Here is a 14,391-nt window from a genome sequence, read left to right as displayed (position 1 = left end):
GAGGAGAGGTCACACCGTTGGAAGTTTTCTATAGGCCTCCGCAAAGTCCCCGAAATGTCGAGAAAAGGATTTCGAAGATTATTCTAGATAGGAGCGAAACTAACAAGGTACTTGTAAGACTTTAATATCTGAATATTGATCGGAAACACGAGAGTAGGAGTACATGAGTTGTGTCAGCTTTTGTCCAATGTGTGCAGGAGGGTTTCCGGACTTAGGAGGTACATAGGCCAACAAGAGCTGAGGCCACAATGCATTTAATACTTGGTACTGAACCATAACAGGTGTTCGATTTGGTGGTAGTTGAGCACTTTGTTGATAGTATTCAAGTTTGGTAACGTTTTACTTTTGCGATGGCAAGTGACTGCAGGGCAAGAGGTATGTCGGGGGTAAAGGCAATTATGATGCCATGTGGAAAGACTTAGGATGCCTGGGATGTGAATGGAAACTGCAGGTGATGTGCACAATTTACATACGTACCTGTCAGGCAGGGAGAACCAAGTTTACTAAATAAGTTGACCCCCTCGTCAATACGAAGAATGAGGGTTTTGCAAGGATAAAACGGGAAGGCTTACTTGAGCGCTTGAGAGGTACAAGTTATACAGGAGGGACATAAAGTGAGAGCTCCGACGAGCCAGGAGGGAACATGAGAACTATGTGGCGGGTTGGATCAACGAATGCCCTATAGATTTCGAAAGGTATGTCGAGAATAAAAATAAATTACTTGATTAAGTGTGGAGACAGTGAAGGACAGCAGGGACAAGTACAATGTGCGTAGAGTACACGAAGATAGGAGAGGCGCAAGATGATTTTTTTCATTAGTACTCACACTGAAAAAGGACAATGCTGTCAAGAAAACTACTGGGTAACAGGCTATTACACTAGACGGGATTAAGGTTCATAAGGAGGAGGTGTTAGCAATTCTAGAAAGTGGGAAAAAACGTAAGTCCTCGGGCCGATGGGATTGATCCACGGTTCTTATGGGAAGCAAGGAAGGAAATTGCAGAACCGACAGCATTGATTTTCATGTCGACATGGTCTACTGGAATAGTGCCAGCAGACTGGAGGATTGCAAGTTCTGTCCCCTTCTTCAAGAAGTTGAGAAGAGACAACCCTGGTAAGTGAAGTCCAATAAATCTGACCACGGTTGGAGGTAAAATCTTTGAAAATGATTATGAGAGAGAGGATTTATAATCGTCGAGAAAGGAATAATTTGAGTAGGGACAATCAACATGATTTTATGGACAGGCGGTCGTGCCTGACAAACTTTACGGAGGCTTTTGAGAAGGTGAACAGAGAGGTGGAATATGGTAAAGCGGTTGATGTGGTTAGTATGCATTCCAGTAAAGATTTTGATAAGGTTGCCCGCAATAGTTAATTTCAGAAAATACCGAGCATGGGATTGAGAGCGATTCAGTGGTTGGTATTAATAATTGGCGAGATAAAAGAAGACAGAGAATGGTGTTCAGTGGGAAATGTTCATCTTACAGTTCCATTACGAGTAGTGTGTCGCACTGATCTGTTATGGGTACACTGCTGTTTGTCATTTGCATAAATGACCGAAGTGGGAATGCGGAAGGATTGGTTAGTAAATTTGGTGATGACACTAATTTCCATGGATTTGTGCACAGTACTGAAGAATTTTACAAGATACAGAGGGACATAGATAAGCTGCAGAGCTGAGCTGAGAGGTGGCAAATGAAGTTATAATGCAGAAAGATATGAGGTGACTCACTTTGGAATGAGTAACAGGAATACAGATTACTGGGATAATGGTAATATCCTTGGTAGTGTGAATGAATAGAGAGATCTCGTCTCCATGTACATATATTCCTGAGAGTCCCTGACAACCCCTGGCTGATGGGTTGTCAAGACGGCATGCGGTGTGGTAGCATTTATTGGTCGAGTGATTGAGTTGCGAAGCAATGACGTCCTGTTGCAACTGTACAAAACTCTGCTGTGGTCACATTTTCTGTATTGCATACAGTTCTAGTTGCCAAAATATGGGAAATATGTGGAAACTTTGGCAATGTTTCATAGAATTTGTCCCAGGATGTTGCCCAGTGTGTAAGGTATGGTCAGATCTCACAACTCAGGTTTTCAGTTTTCCCCTGGTTTGTTTAGATTTTAACATGTGTCTGTTCAGTGCTGCTGGGAAGAAGCTATTATTTACCTGATACGATACACGTCTATTCTATCTCTCCTGGAAGAACTTGTGATTGTAGTAAAGTTTCCTGTTACGGAGTGTGTCTCTGGGATGTTGCAGCAAATCGGAACGGATCTTTGTTAAGTTGTGAGGGATGTTATGTCACTCGTGTTTTCAAATCGTTGTTATTCCAATTTTCATTTTCTGTTGTTTGTGTTTCCTGTTGCAGAACAACAATGCAGATAAGAATTGATGCAGACAGATTTCTCTTTGTCGTCGGCCAACAAGCAGAGTTCGTTTTGTCTGCTGCTCCAATCCATTGGCGTTCATGTTACTTTTCGATTATGGAGCCCAGACCGTGTAATTACGGAATTCTCGATCCGATGCACAAATTGCGCACTGGGTAGAGCACCCCGACAGAAGAGTGCAGAATGCATCAGCGACATTGGCTACAATCTCTTTTCTAGCACAGAATCGTAGCACCAGACAGTCTATGAGAGGCCTTTTGGCCTTTGAAGTCGACATCACGAATTGCTAATCGAAATCTACATTTGACCAACACTCCTTGAGTTTTTGCATACTTTAAGTTTAAGGTTGTTTGTCTCAGTTACTTTCCCAGGTCGTGCATTCCAGTCCCCACACCACGCTCTGCGAGAAAATGCTTCTCCTCAACGTCTCTTCAATTCATCTATCTTTCGATTTGAATTATACCCCCTTTTAATTGACTCGACAATTGAAGGGAGCAGTTCCTATCTGTTCACTATTTCCTGCTCTCATAAACGTATACACGTCATGTCGGTTTTCCGCTACCATCTTTATTTTAATGAAAACAACCAGAGCATATCCATTCTCCCTTCAAAGATTCCGTTTGATTGCTGCCTGTTCAAGCCTGTAAAAGCAAATCTTCAAATTTGCCACCGTATCGAATTCAGTCACCGCTCATTGCAGTGCATTTCAGACACTTACTACCTTGTGTGCAAACTTTTCCATCGCACAGTTCAATTTACCTTTCCTTTCTTACTTTAAACCTTTACATACTGGTATTTGGCTCTGGGGAATGACTGTACCTCATTCACGCCTTTTTATACTTCAAATACCTCCATCAATTCATTCAGCAGCCTGCAATACTCTCACAGATGCAATCCACGATTGCTCAATCTCTCTTTGTAACTAATTTGATCCGATTCAAGCAATGACCTGAGAAACAAATTTTACAATCTCGACAAAACCTCCACATACTTAATGCTGTGTACCGCGCAGAACTGCATACAATCCTCCAGCTGTGGACAAATCAAATGTCTGCACAGCAACGAAGCTTCTGCAGTGAGAAGGCGTTAAATGTACCTTGCCCAGTTTATGATCGCCGACTTATTTCGTTTCACTGTGTTATGCCACTGTTCTGAATGGGAAACAAAATAACGATAATCAGTTCTCGGACGTATCACCAGGTTTTATTCACGTGTCTGAGATCGCAAAGGTTTATGACTTGGAGACATACCATGAAGTGGAGTATTTTCACCTTGACGATCCCATTTATTCCTCTCATCATTAATAAGTCACAATCATGTCCCATTTCAGTATCCTCGGTTCTGACGAAAATAACTTCAATCTGTACAATTGATTCCTCGTAACTGACACCTTTCAGCCCCCGCAATATGCTGTTCATTCTCCTCTGCACCCACCCCACACTAATGCCATCACATCCCAACGCGAGTATGGATTCACAAATATTCGCAATATTCCTGCTGTGGTCGAACGAATCTTTGATATATTTCCAGATGAACAGTTCTCAGCAGCAATACGACGAATTCACTGGAACAATACAAAAGCAGCCGTGCAGGAGGTCAGCGCTTGGAGACCGGGTTCTGTTACAGCCTGTGAGTCGCTGAGGGATGGAGCTTACTCCTGAATTCATCAATACATTTTAAGCCCAGTTCCCCATGTTGCTTATGTTCGGATCACGAGGATGATTCGAAGTAACATGTCTTACGAGGAGAGGTTGAGTACATGAGGTTTGCATTTATTGAGGAAAAGAATAAGGGCGAATTTGTTTTTTTTCACAAACAAGGGGAATCTTCGAGATTTGTCTTTGAAAGGAAGGGAACGTTGGGTAATGTGGAAAAGACAGAAAAGTGGAGTTAGAAATCATCAGGTCAACCATGATCTAACGAAATGGCGAAGCAGTCTCTATTAGCGCTTGGTCCATGACGAGAACATTATCTTTAAGACAGGGAGGCCTGAACAAGTCACTACTCCGGGTGCGTTCTCAACAGAGCCCTGCAAAATCTCAGTGAGCCATCCTTGCTTCTAAGCTCCAATCCTGTTGCAGTTAAGGCCAAAATAACATTTGCCCTCTTCATGGACGATTGCATCGCAGGCAATGAAGGATTTGCTTGATCTGAGTGAGGGTGCAGATTTGAAACAGACTGAGAAAGAGCTTCAGACCGGATGGCGACTGTTTTCGCTTCAGAAATAAATATTGAAGAAAACAACAGCAATTTATAATAATTGTTTAAGCATTGGAAGGCAAATGGTGGAGATTTAATCTGAAGGTCACGACACTCTAGACAACAGGAGAGCTTGGCAATATGTGGCCTCTATGATACTAATGACTTGGAGCAAATTATTTTCCGTCCTGTTGCCTAAATTGCAGATAACGACAGATGGAAAGGAAAGTTGTAAGAGTGTTTCAAATATTTGGCAGAGAAATGTTGATAGTTTGTGTCAACGGGCAAAAAATTGCAAATGATGTATAATTTGGAAAGACATGAAATTGTTCACTTTGGAAGGGAGAACAAAAGAATAAAATATCGTTTCAATGGAGAAAGCTGCAATATAAAGAGAGTTCGGAAAATGCTAGCTCAAAGCAACAAAAGTTAATCAGTAATTTTAATGAAATTTGAATAGATGCCGATGTGGCATCAGAATGTTGGACAGACATGTAATGCCGAATGAGCGCTCTCATTGCTTTAATAGGGGAACACATGGCAGCCAAGTTGCACATAGTGAGCTTCCATTGTTAGCAACAAGGTAACGGCTTGTTCAATTAAGATGGAAGATCACAGGGGTAAATCTCGATGTCTACAACCAAAAAATGCTTCAGGCTGATGCAGGACCACAGACCGGTTGAATATACACCGAAGTAAACTGGTGGACGGCTGAGTTGGAGAGTCAGGTAGGCAAAAACAATGACTGCAGAATCTGGAAACCAGAATCTAGATTAGAATGGTTCTGGAAAAGCACAGCAGTTCAGGCTGTATCCAAGGAGCAGTAAAATCGAAGTTTCGGGCAAAAGCCCTTCATCAGGAATACAGGCAGAGAGCCTGGAGGGTGGAGAGATAAATGAGAGGAGGGTGGCAGTGGTGGAGAAAGAAGCATAGATTACAAAAGGTGAGTGGGAAAGGGGATGAAGGTGATAGGTCGGGGAGGTTGAGTGGATAGTAGGAAAAGAAGATAGGCAGGTATGACAAGTCATGGGGACAGTGCTAAGCTGGAAGATTGGAACTGGGGTGAGGTGGGGGAAGGGGAAATGAGTAAACTGTTGACGTCCACATTGATGTCTTGGGGTTGAAGGGTTCCGAAGCAGTAGGTGAGGCGTTTTCCTCCCGGCGTCAGGTGGTAAAAGAGCGGCGGTGAAGGAGACCCACGACCTCCATGTCCTCGGCAGAGTGGGAGGCAGAGTTGAAATGTTGGGTCACAGAGCGTTGTGGTTTATTGGTGCGGGTGTCCCAGAGATTTTCTTTAAATCACACTACTAGGAGGCGTCCAGTCTCCCCAATGTAGAGGAGACCGCATCGGGAGCAACTGATACAATAAATGGTATTGGTGGATGTGCCAGTAAGACTTTGATGGATGTGGAAGGCTCCTTTAGGGACTTGGATGGAGGTGATGGAGGGGCTGTGGACGCAGTTTTTGCAATTCCTGCAGTGTCAGGGGAAGGTGCCAAATGGGAGCATGAGTTGTAGGGGGGGCGTGAACCTGACCAGGTCGTCATGGAGGGAACGGTCTTTGTCTAAGGTGGAAAAGGGTGGAGAGGGAAATATATCCTTTGTCGTGGGGTCCGTTTGGATGAGGCGGAAATGTCGGCGGATGATTTGGATTGTGCGAAGGTTGGTAGGGTTGAAAGTGAGCACCGGGGGCGTTCTGTACTTGTTACGGTTGGAGGGGTGGTGTCTGAGGGCAGAGGTGCGGGATGTGGACGAGATGCGTTGGAGCGCATCTTTAACCACGTGGGAAGGGAAATTGTGGTCTCGAAAGAAGGAGGCCATCTGGTGTGTTTCGTGGTGCAAATGCGCCTGCTGGGAGCAGAAACGGCGGAGTTGAGCAATTGGAAATACGGGATGGCATATTTGCAGGAGGTAGGGTGAGAAGATGTGTAATCCAGGTAGCTGTGGGAGTTGGTGGGTTGGCAAAAAAATTTTGGCGTCAAGTCGTTCGTCATTAATGGAGATGGAGAGATACAGAAAGGGGAGGGAGGTGTCCGACATGGTCCAAGTAAAGTTAAGGTCAGGGTGGAATGAGTTATTGAAGTTGAGGAATTGCTGAACCTCCTCGCGGCAGCACGAGCTGGCGCCAATGCAGTCGTCAATGTGGCGGAGAAAGGGCTGAGGAGTGTTGCCGTTGTAATTACGGAAGATGCACTGTTCTACGTAGCCAACAAAGAGGCAGGCGTAGCTGGGGCCCATACGGGTCCCCATGGTCAGCAGGAAGTGGGAGGATTCGAACGAGAAATTGTTCAGGGTGAGGACAAGTTCTGCCAGTCGAATAAAAGTGTCGGTGGAAGGGTACTATTGGGGACGTCGGGAGACGAAGAAACGTAGTGCTTGGAGGCCCTGGTCATGGCGGTAGGAGGTTTAGAGGGATTGGATATCCATGGTGAAGATAAGGCGTTGCGGGCCGCGAAAACGGATGTCTTGGAGGAGGTGGAGGGCGCGGGTGGTGTCTCGAACGTATGTGGGGAGTTCCTGGACTAGGCAGGAGCATGCTGAGACAATGAGTCAGCCAGGATGGTCAGGCTTGTTGAACTTGGGAAGGAGGAAGAACCAGGCAGTGCGGGGTTCCCGGATTATGAGGTTGGAAACTGTAGGTGGGAGATCTCCTGAGGCGATGAGGTTATGTATGGTCTGGGAGATGATGGTTTGGTGATTGGGGGTGGGGTCATATTCAAGGGAGAGGTAGGAAGAGGTATCCTCGAGTTGGCATTTGCCTTCAGCGGTGTAAAGGTCAGTGCACCAGACTACCACTGTACCCCCTTTATCTGCTGGCTTGATGGTGAGGTCGGGATTGGAGAAGAGGTATTGGAGGGTTACGTGCTGTGAGGGCGAGATGTTGGATTGGGGGAGGGGGTAGAGAGTTTGAGGCGTTAAATGACCAGGCGGCAGTTGGAAATGAAGAGGTCGAGTGTGGGTAATAGGGTGCACGGGGTGTCCAGGTGGATGGAGTGTGTTGGAGGTATGCGAAAGGATCCTCGGAAGGTGGGCGTGAGTCCTGATTGTGAAAGTAAGTTCGGAGGCGGAGACGAAGGACGAAGTGTTCGACGTCACAGAGTGTATTGAATTAATTGATGCGTGGGCAGAGGAGGATGAAGATGAGTCCTTAGCTGAGGACTTATCGTACGTCCTCAGTGAGGGGAGGTCAGGGTGTATGGTGAAAACTCGGCAGTGCTAGGAGCTGGCATCTGGTGTGGGTGTGGTGTTGGGAGTGGGTCTGGTGGTGGGGTAATGGGGTGGAGTCATGAGCAGGAATGGTGTTCCCCTCAGGGTTCTGGGGGGGGCGAGGATGGTGACAGTCGGATCTGTGGGGGCTTGTCAGCAGAATGCAGGTGAGTGGCATTGGTGTGGGTGGAATTCGTGGCAAACACGGCAGAATGGAGGTGGAAGTCACTGACCATGTGACATCAGCGATGATGTGAGGGGCGCAACGAACCACCCTCCCATCCTGGCACCTTCCCCTGCCACCACAGGAATTGCAAAACCTGTGCCCACACCTCTTCCCTCACCTCCATCCAAGTCCCTAAAGGAGCCTTCCACATCCATCAAAGTTTACCTGCACATCCACCAACATCATTTATTTTATCCATTGCTCCCGATGGGGTCCCCTCTACACTGGGGAGACTGGACGCCGCCTAGCAGAGCACTTTAGGGAATATCTCTGCGACACCCGCACCAACAATCACACCGTCTTGTGGCTCAACATTTCAACTCCCTCTCTCACTCTGCCGAGGACATGGACGTCGTGGGCCTCCTTCGCCGCCGTTCCCTCACCATCAGACGCCTGGAGGAAGAACGTCTCGTCTTCCACCTCGGAACACTTCAACCCCAAGGTATCAATGTGGACTTCAACATTTCCTCATTTCCCATTCCCCCAACTCACCCCAGTTCCAAACTTCCAGCTCAGTACTGTCCCCATGACTTGTCCTACCTGCCTATCTTCTTTTCCTACTATCCACTCCAGCCACCTCCCCTCTGACCTATCACCTTCAACCCCTCCCCCACTCACCTATGTTACTCTATGCTACTTTCTGCCCACCTCCACCCTTCTCTCATTTATCTTTCCGCTCTTCAGGCTCTCTGCCAGTATTCCTGTTGAAGGGCTTTAGCCCGAAACGTCAATTTTATTGCTCCTTGGACACTGCTTGAACTGCTGTGCGTTTCCAGAACCAATCTAATCGAGACTCTAAGTTGGAGAATCCGGAATATTGCTCCCACACTTGGCTAACTGTAATCTGCTATGCCAAGGAAAGTTTGAAATCACTCATCAGCCAACAGGTTTAATTGGAAGCATGGGGTTTCAGAGCCCTGCTCCTTCATCAGGTGGTTTTCGAGTACACAATTGTAAGACACAGAATTTATAGTAAAAGTTTAGAGTGTGATGTAAGTGAAATTATACATTGAAAATTTCCTTGGGTGTTTTAAGCCCCTCTTCTGTTAGACTGACCATGTTAGTTTCACTTCTCTCAGATGTAAATCACAAAACTGATTTAAAGTTACAATCGCAAGTTGACTTGAACAATTGCTCTCAGCCAGATATTATGTTGGAATTGTTGCCCCCCTGCGTGCTGTTATCTCTGCCATAATGTTTCAACTGATTCTAAACTTTAATAAAGTGAGTTGACAGAGTCTTACATGGATTCATGCAATTTTTGAGGAAAGTACAATGTAACTCTGCAAGTACAAATTCACCCCACAAAAGTTCATGTGCATGTGTGTTTTTGCCTGTGTGTGCGTGCGTGTGTGTGTATGTGTGCGTCTGGGGTGGGGTTTGTGAATGTCTGTGAGCGAGTGTATATGTGTGTGTGTGTAAAGTGGTCCATGTGTGAGGATACATGTTTGAGTATGGGAGTGTGTTTGTCTGTAGGAGTGCGTGTGTGTATGTCTGGAGTTGGGCTTGTGAGTGTCTGTGAGCGTGTATATGTGTCTGTAAGTTGAAAGTGGTCTATGTGAAAGCATGCATGTGAGAGTGGGGGAGTGTGTGTGCCTGTAGGAGTGTGGGTGTGAGTGGCTGTATGTGTGTTTGTGTATGGGTGTGCCCATGTGTCCGTGTGTGTATATGAGCGTCTGTGTGTGTGTGTTTGTGTGTGCGTGCGTGTAGGACTGTCGTGTTTGTGTGTGTGTGTGTGTGGATAGTGCAATGGTGCTTACCTGTAGTGTGACATGAACGCAAGGTACCGGTTTCGGCCCTCAGTATAGGTACCACACTTAGCTATCAGTCCCTGCTTAGGCACATTTCGCTGCTGCCTGTCCCGAAGTCCGCCTTGGAGAATGGCCACCCGAAGTTCTGATGTCAAATGCCCTGTACTGCTAAGGTTTTCTTCAACTGGGAGGCAACACCCCTGTCTGTTAATTGTTGTGTGGTGACCTTTCATCAGTTGCCGTAGCCTGTGCTCGGTTTCACCAATGTACCATGCTTCAGGGCATCCTTGCCTGCAGCGTGTGAGATAGACAACGTTGGCTGAGTCACATGAGTAACTGCCACGTACATGGTCGGAGTTGGCACCATGCGTAATGGTGTTGTCCATGTCCACCCCAAACAAGCATTCTCCAAAATATGAAAACTGGGCCTTTTTTCGACTGTGTAAGGAACTCAGAGCATCGAGGAGACTGCAAATACCACAAGAGACTGGAACTGAATACAGAATCCTGGTGCTGTCAGGCAGCATTGCTAAACGCTCGGTTAGCATATGCCCCAACATCCATAACCTTCAATAATGTCACATTTTCATTTATCTAAATTAGATAATAGTCTATCCAATAGTTAAATAAATGCGGACTGACTGCATTGGTTGTAGAATCTAACTTATTGATTGTTTCAGCGTCTGATGATTAAATGTAAGCTATTAATATTGCTGGTCTGCTACATTATCTTGTTAATTAATCATTGCATCACATTATACTAGCAAGGGTTCTGTGATTATGACTCCATTTTTTGAGTGGTGTAAGCGTTTTGGGTGAACAATTTGCTTTTCACTTATTCGCTCTTTGATTAATTCGTGTGGAATTATGAATCCAGTCAGTAATTTGCTTTGTAATTTGTCAGCATTTAAATCAATGATTCTGAAGTTAATTCATTCTCGGATGAGTGAAGGTTGAAAAGTAAATTCTAAGCTGCTCTTTTTGTTAGTTATTCACTTCTGAGACATGAGTGTGAGAGAACGGAAGGTTTTTCAAAAATGCATGACTTTGATGAAGTAAGTGATCTTGTCCAATGTCGCCAGTGATTGCTCGTTTTATTTCGAATCCAAAAGCCAAGCTCACATCATTGCAAAAATTGAATCAGTTTTTCCTAAAAATATGTGGCATCCATGCATCAGCCTTTATAGGAGACCATAATCTTAACGTTTGACCAGTTTTCTTGAACGTAGTTCAGAAATACAGATGGAAAACTACAATGACAAATGGCGAGATGCAGAAACATTAAGAAAATCTGGAAGGGGCTGAAGCAAAAACCACTCTTGTTACATATACTGAGAACATTAAATGTTTCAACATTGCTGTGTTGCAATGAAAGTATGAGGAACGTTTCATTTTCATAACTTGAATGCTGACCACAGCTCCGCATTCAGTACCATTGTCATATCCATACTGATCTCAAAATTCTGAGATTATGTCTCGGCAACACCCTTTGAAACTGGATACCGAGCTTTCTGACCAATAGAGCGCAATCAGTGAAGATAGACAGCTGCATCTCCTCCTTCAAAGCGCTCAACATTGGAGCCACCCAACGTTGTGCTGTTAACCCCCTGCTGTACTGCCTTTACATCCACAAATGTGTTGCAAACCGGCCGCCATCCCCAGGTTTGCTGATGACACTACGGTGCTAGGAAGGAAATCAAACAAAGATGGGGCGTCAGAATGGAGACAACAGACAGAAGGGATTGTAATGTCGTGTAGTGATAACAATCTCTATCTCGATGTTTGTAAAACTAAAGAAATGGCAATTGACTTAAGAAAGAAAGAAGAGAGCATACCCCTATCTATAACAACTGAGTGGTGCTTGAGAGGATTGAGAGCTTCAAGTTCTTGGTGTAATGATAACCAACCATCTGTCACAGACTTCCCACCTGCATTAGACAGTCAAAAGGTGCAACAACGTTGCTTCTTTCTCAGGCGGCTCCAAGAGATTTCGCATTTCCATAACGATCCTCACCAAAGTTTACAAATGCACCATAGAGAACGTACTGTCCAGGTGCACAGCAGCCTGATATGGAAACTGCTCTGCACAGAACCTTATAAAATTACAGAAGTTTGTGTGCGTAACTGAGACCATCACGGAAGCCAATCTCCCATTCATGGGCTCTATGTAAAATTCCTGTTGCGACGGAAAGGTTGCCAACATCATCAAAGACCCATCCCAGTCGGCAATGCTCTCCGACAACCATTTCTGTCAGGAATAAGATACAGAAGGTTGAACACACGCACCAACAGGTTCAAGTACAGCTTCTTCTCTGTTGTTATTAGATCTATGAATGGAGCCTCTAACGACATTTTTTAATGGATGTAAGTTTGTTCGATGAGCTGGAAGGTTCATTTTCAGGCGTTCCATCATCATATTAGGCAACATCTTCAGTGAGGCTCTGGACGAATTACTGCTGATGTTTCCTGCTTTCTATTGACATGATTGAGTTTCTTTTGGTCGGTGATGACATTTCCTTTGGTGATGTCATTTCTTCTGATGATGCCATTGCCTATTCCTTTTCTCAAGGAATGGTAAATTGAGTTCAAGTCAATGTGTTTGTCAATAGAGTTCTGGTTGGAACGTCATGCTTCTAGGAATTCTTGCGCTTTTCTGGGTTTGGCTTTTTCTAGGGTAGATGTGTTGTCTCATTTGAAGTGGTCTTCATCTTTATCTTTATGTAAGGATAGTAGTGAGAGAAAGTCATGTGGTTTTGTGGTTGTTGATATTTATGTATCCTGGTGACGAGTTTTCTGCCTGTTTGTCCAATGTTGTATTTGTTACAATTCTTGCACGGTATTTTGTAAATGACAATAGTTTTGCTTGTTGTCTGTAAATAAATAATTGATCATCAATTTACTTGTTAAATTTACAGTAAGGGAAATTATACTGAACTTACATCACACCACAGTTTACTGAGCATAGCCTCGTGAAATTTAGCAAAAGACTTACTTTAGGCCGTTTCAGAATTGCATTTATCTCAAGAGATGGAACGCAGCTTTATTTACCAAGACATCTGCTTTCCTCCATTTTACAGTGACAATCTGCAATGGAAGAAGAAATTAAAATGGGGTAATGCACTACGTTGATTTCTTCACCATGAACATTTGTGCATTGCTTTTCTTTGGAATCTTGCTTCTATGTTTTCCTGCCAATTTTTTAAAACCCAGCAGAAATAAAATGGCGATCGATCTACCACAGTCATTTGCATTTATGTGCTGCTTCTGTTACTTTCATGTGGTAAGAACAAAACCAATGAACTTAAGTAAAGTACATAATAGTAATAGGCCTTTTGGCCCTCCAAGCAAATCAGCAAGTTGTTGTGGTTCTGTTCGCCGAACTGGGAATTTGTGTTGCAGACGTTTCGTCCCCTGTCAGGGTGACATGCTCAGTGCTTGGGAAACTCCTGTGTAGCGCTCCTGTGATGTTTCCTCCGCCGCTTCACGGGGACTCCCAAGCACTGAGGATGTCACCTAGACAGGGGACGAAACGTCTGCAACACAAATTCCCAGCTCGGCGATCAGAACCACAACAACGAGCACCCAAGCTACAAATCTTCTCCCAAACTTTGAAAATAAAGCAAGTAAAATAAAAGCAACCTTTCTGCCCTATTTCGTTCCGTATCCCTCTAATCTCTCCTTCGTCATGTCACCATCCAGATGCTTCATAAATGTCACTAACCAAGAAATGCTTCCACCACATGTTCTGGCAGAGCTTCAAGACTCCTACCACTGTCTGCGTGAGGAAAAAGACTTCCCACGCAAGACTTGTCCACGAATGCAACTCGGGAATGAATAAGCTTAATTATGTCCAGTTGCAAATAAAAATGACACGCATTAGATCTATTTCTGACTTTACCAAAAAGTAGGATGTGGCACATTTAGAGAAGTTCAATTTTCCCGACTCAGGATCACAGTTTCAATTACAAGGGGCAAACATTCAAACTGACAGGAAGTCATTTTTGTAATATCCAACTGGACAGAATTAAGATTATTCATGCCCCAGTTGCATTCGTGGACAACACTCCTTTGTATGCATTTAGAAGTGTTCCATTTCTTATGATCTTGCCCTGTTTTCAGTTGATTTCACTTTTGATAGATTTACAGCCATTTCTGTTTCGAAACTAGAATCAAGATACTGCAAGAGGAAAAGTGGTTATGGGTTTGTACGGGTGCTAACCAAGAAATGCTTCCACCACATGTTCTGGCAGAGCTTCAAGACTCCTACCACTGTCTGGGTGAGGAAAAAGACTTCCCACGCAAGACTTGTCCACGAATGCAACTCGGGAATGAATAAGCTTAATTATGTCCAGTTCCTGGTCCTTTGTATTTGAACCTACTTTTATTTCTGAATATGTGCCATAATTTTGAATCTTGCCAACACACTGTTATTCCGTTTTTTGTTGGACAATCTATAATTTAATTTGACTTGATATGATTTATTGTTCCGTATAACTGGGAACAGTGAAAAAGATTTGTTTGTGATCAGTACTAGCAGAGCATAGTAATCAAGGACATGCAAATCATAGGGTGAAAAAGAAATCTGGACAGAGGACGCCATGCAGTTTACGACGCACA

Source organism: Chiloscyllium plagiosum, unplaced genomic scaffold (genome assembly GCF_037043375.1).
Source record: "Chiloscyllium plagiosum isolate Xiang-an unplaced genomic scaffold, Cpla_swu_hap1 HiC_scaffold_41, whole genome shotgun sequence".
Classification (NCBI taxonomy): domain Eukaryota; kingdom Metazoa; phylum Chordata; class Chondrichthyes; order Orectolobiformes; family Hemiscylliidae; genus Chiloscyllium; species Chiloscyllium plagiosum.
Note: the sequence above shows the minus strand (reverse complement) of the source record.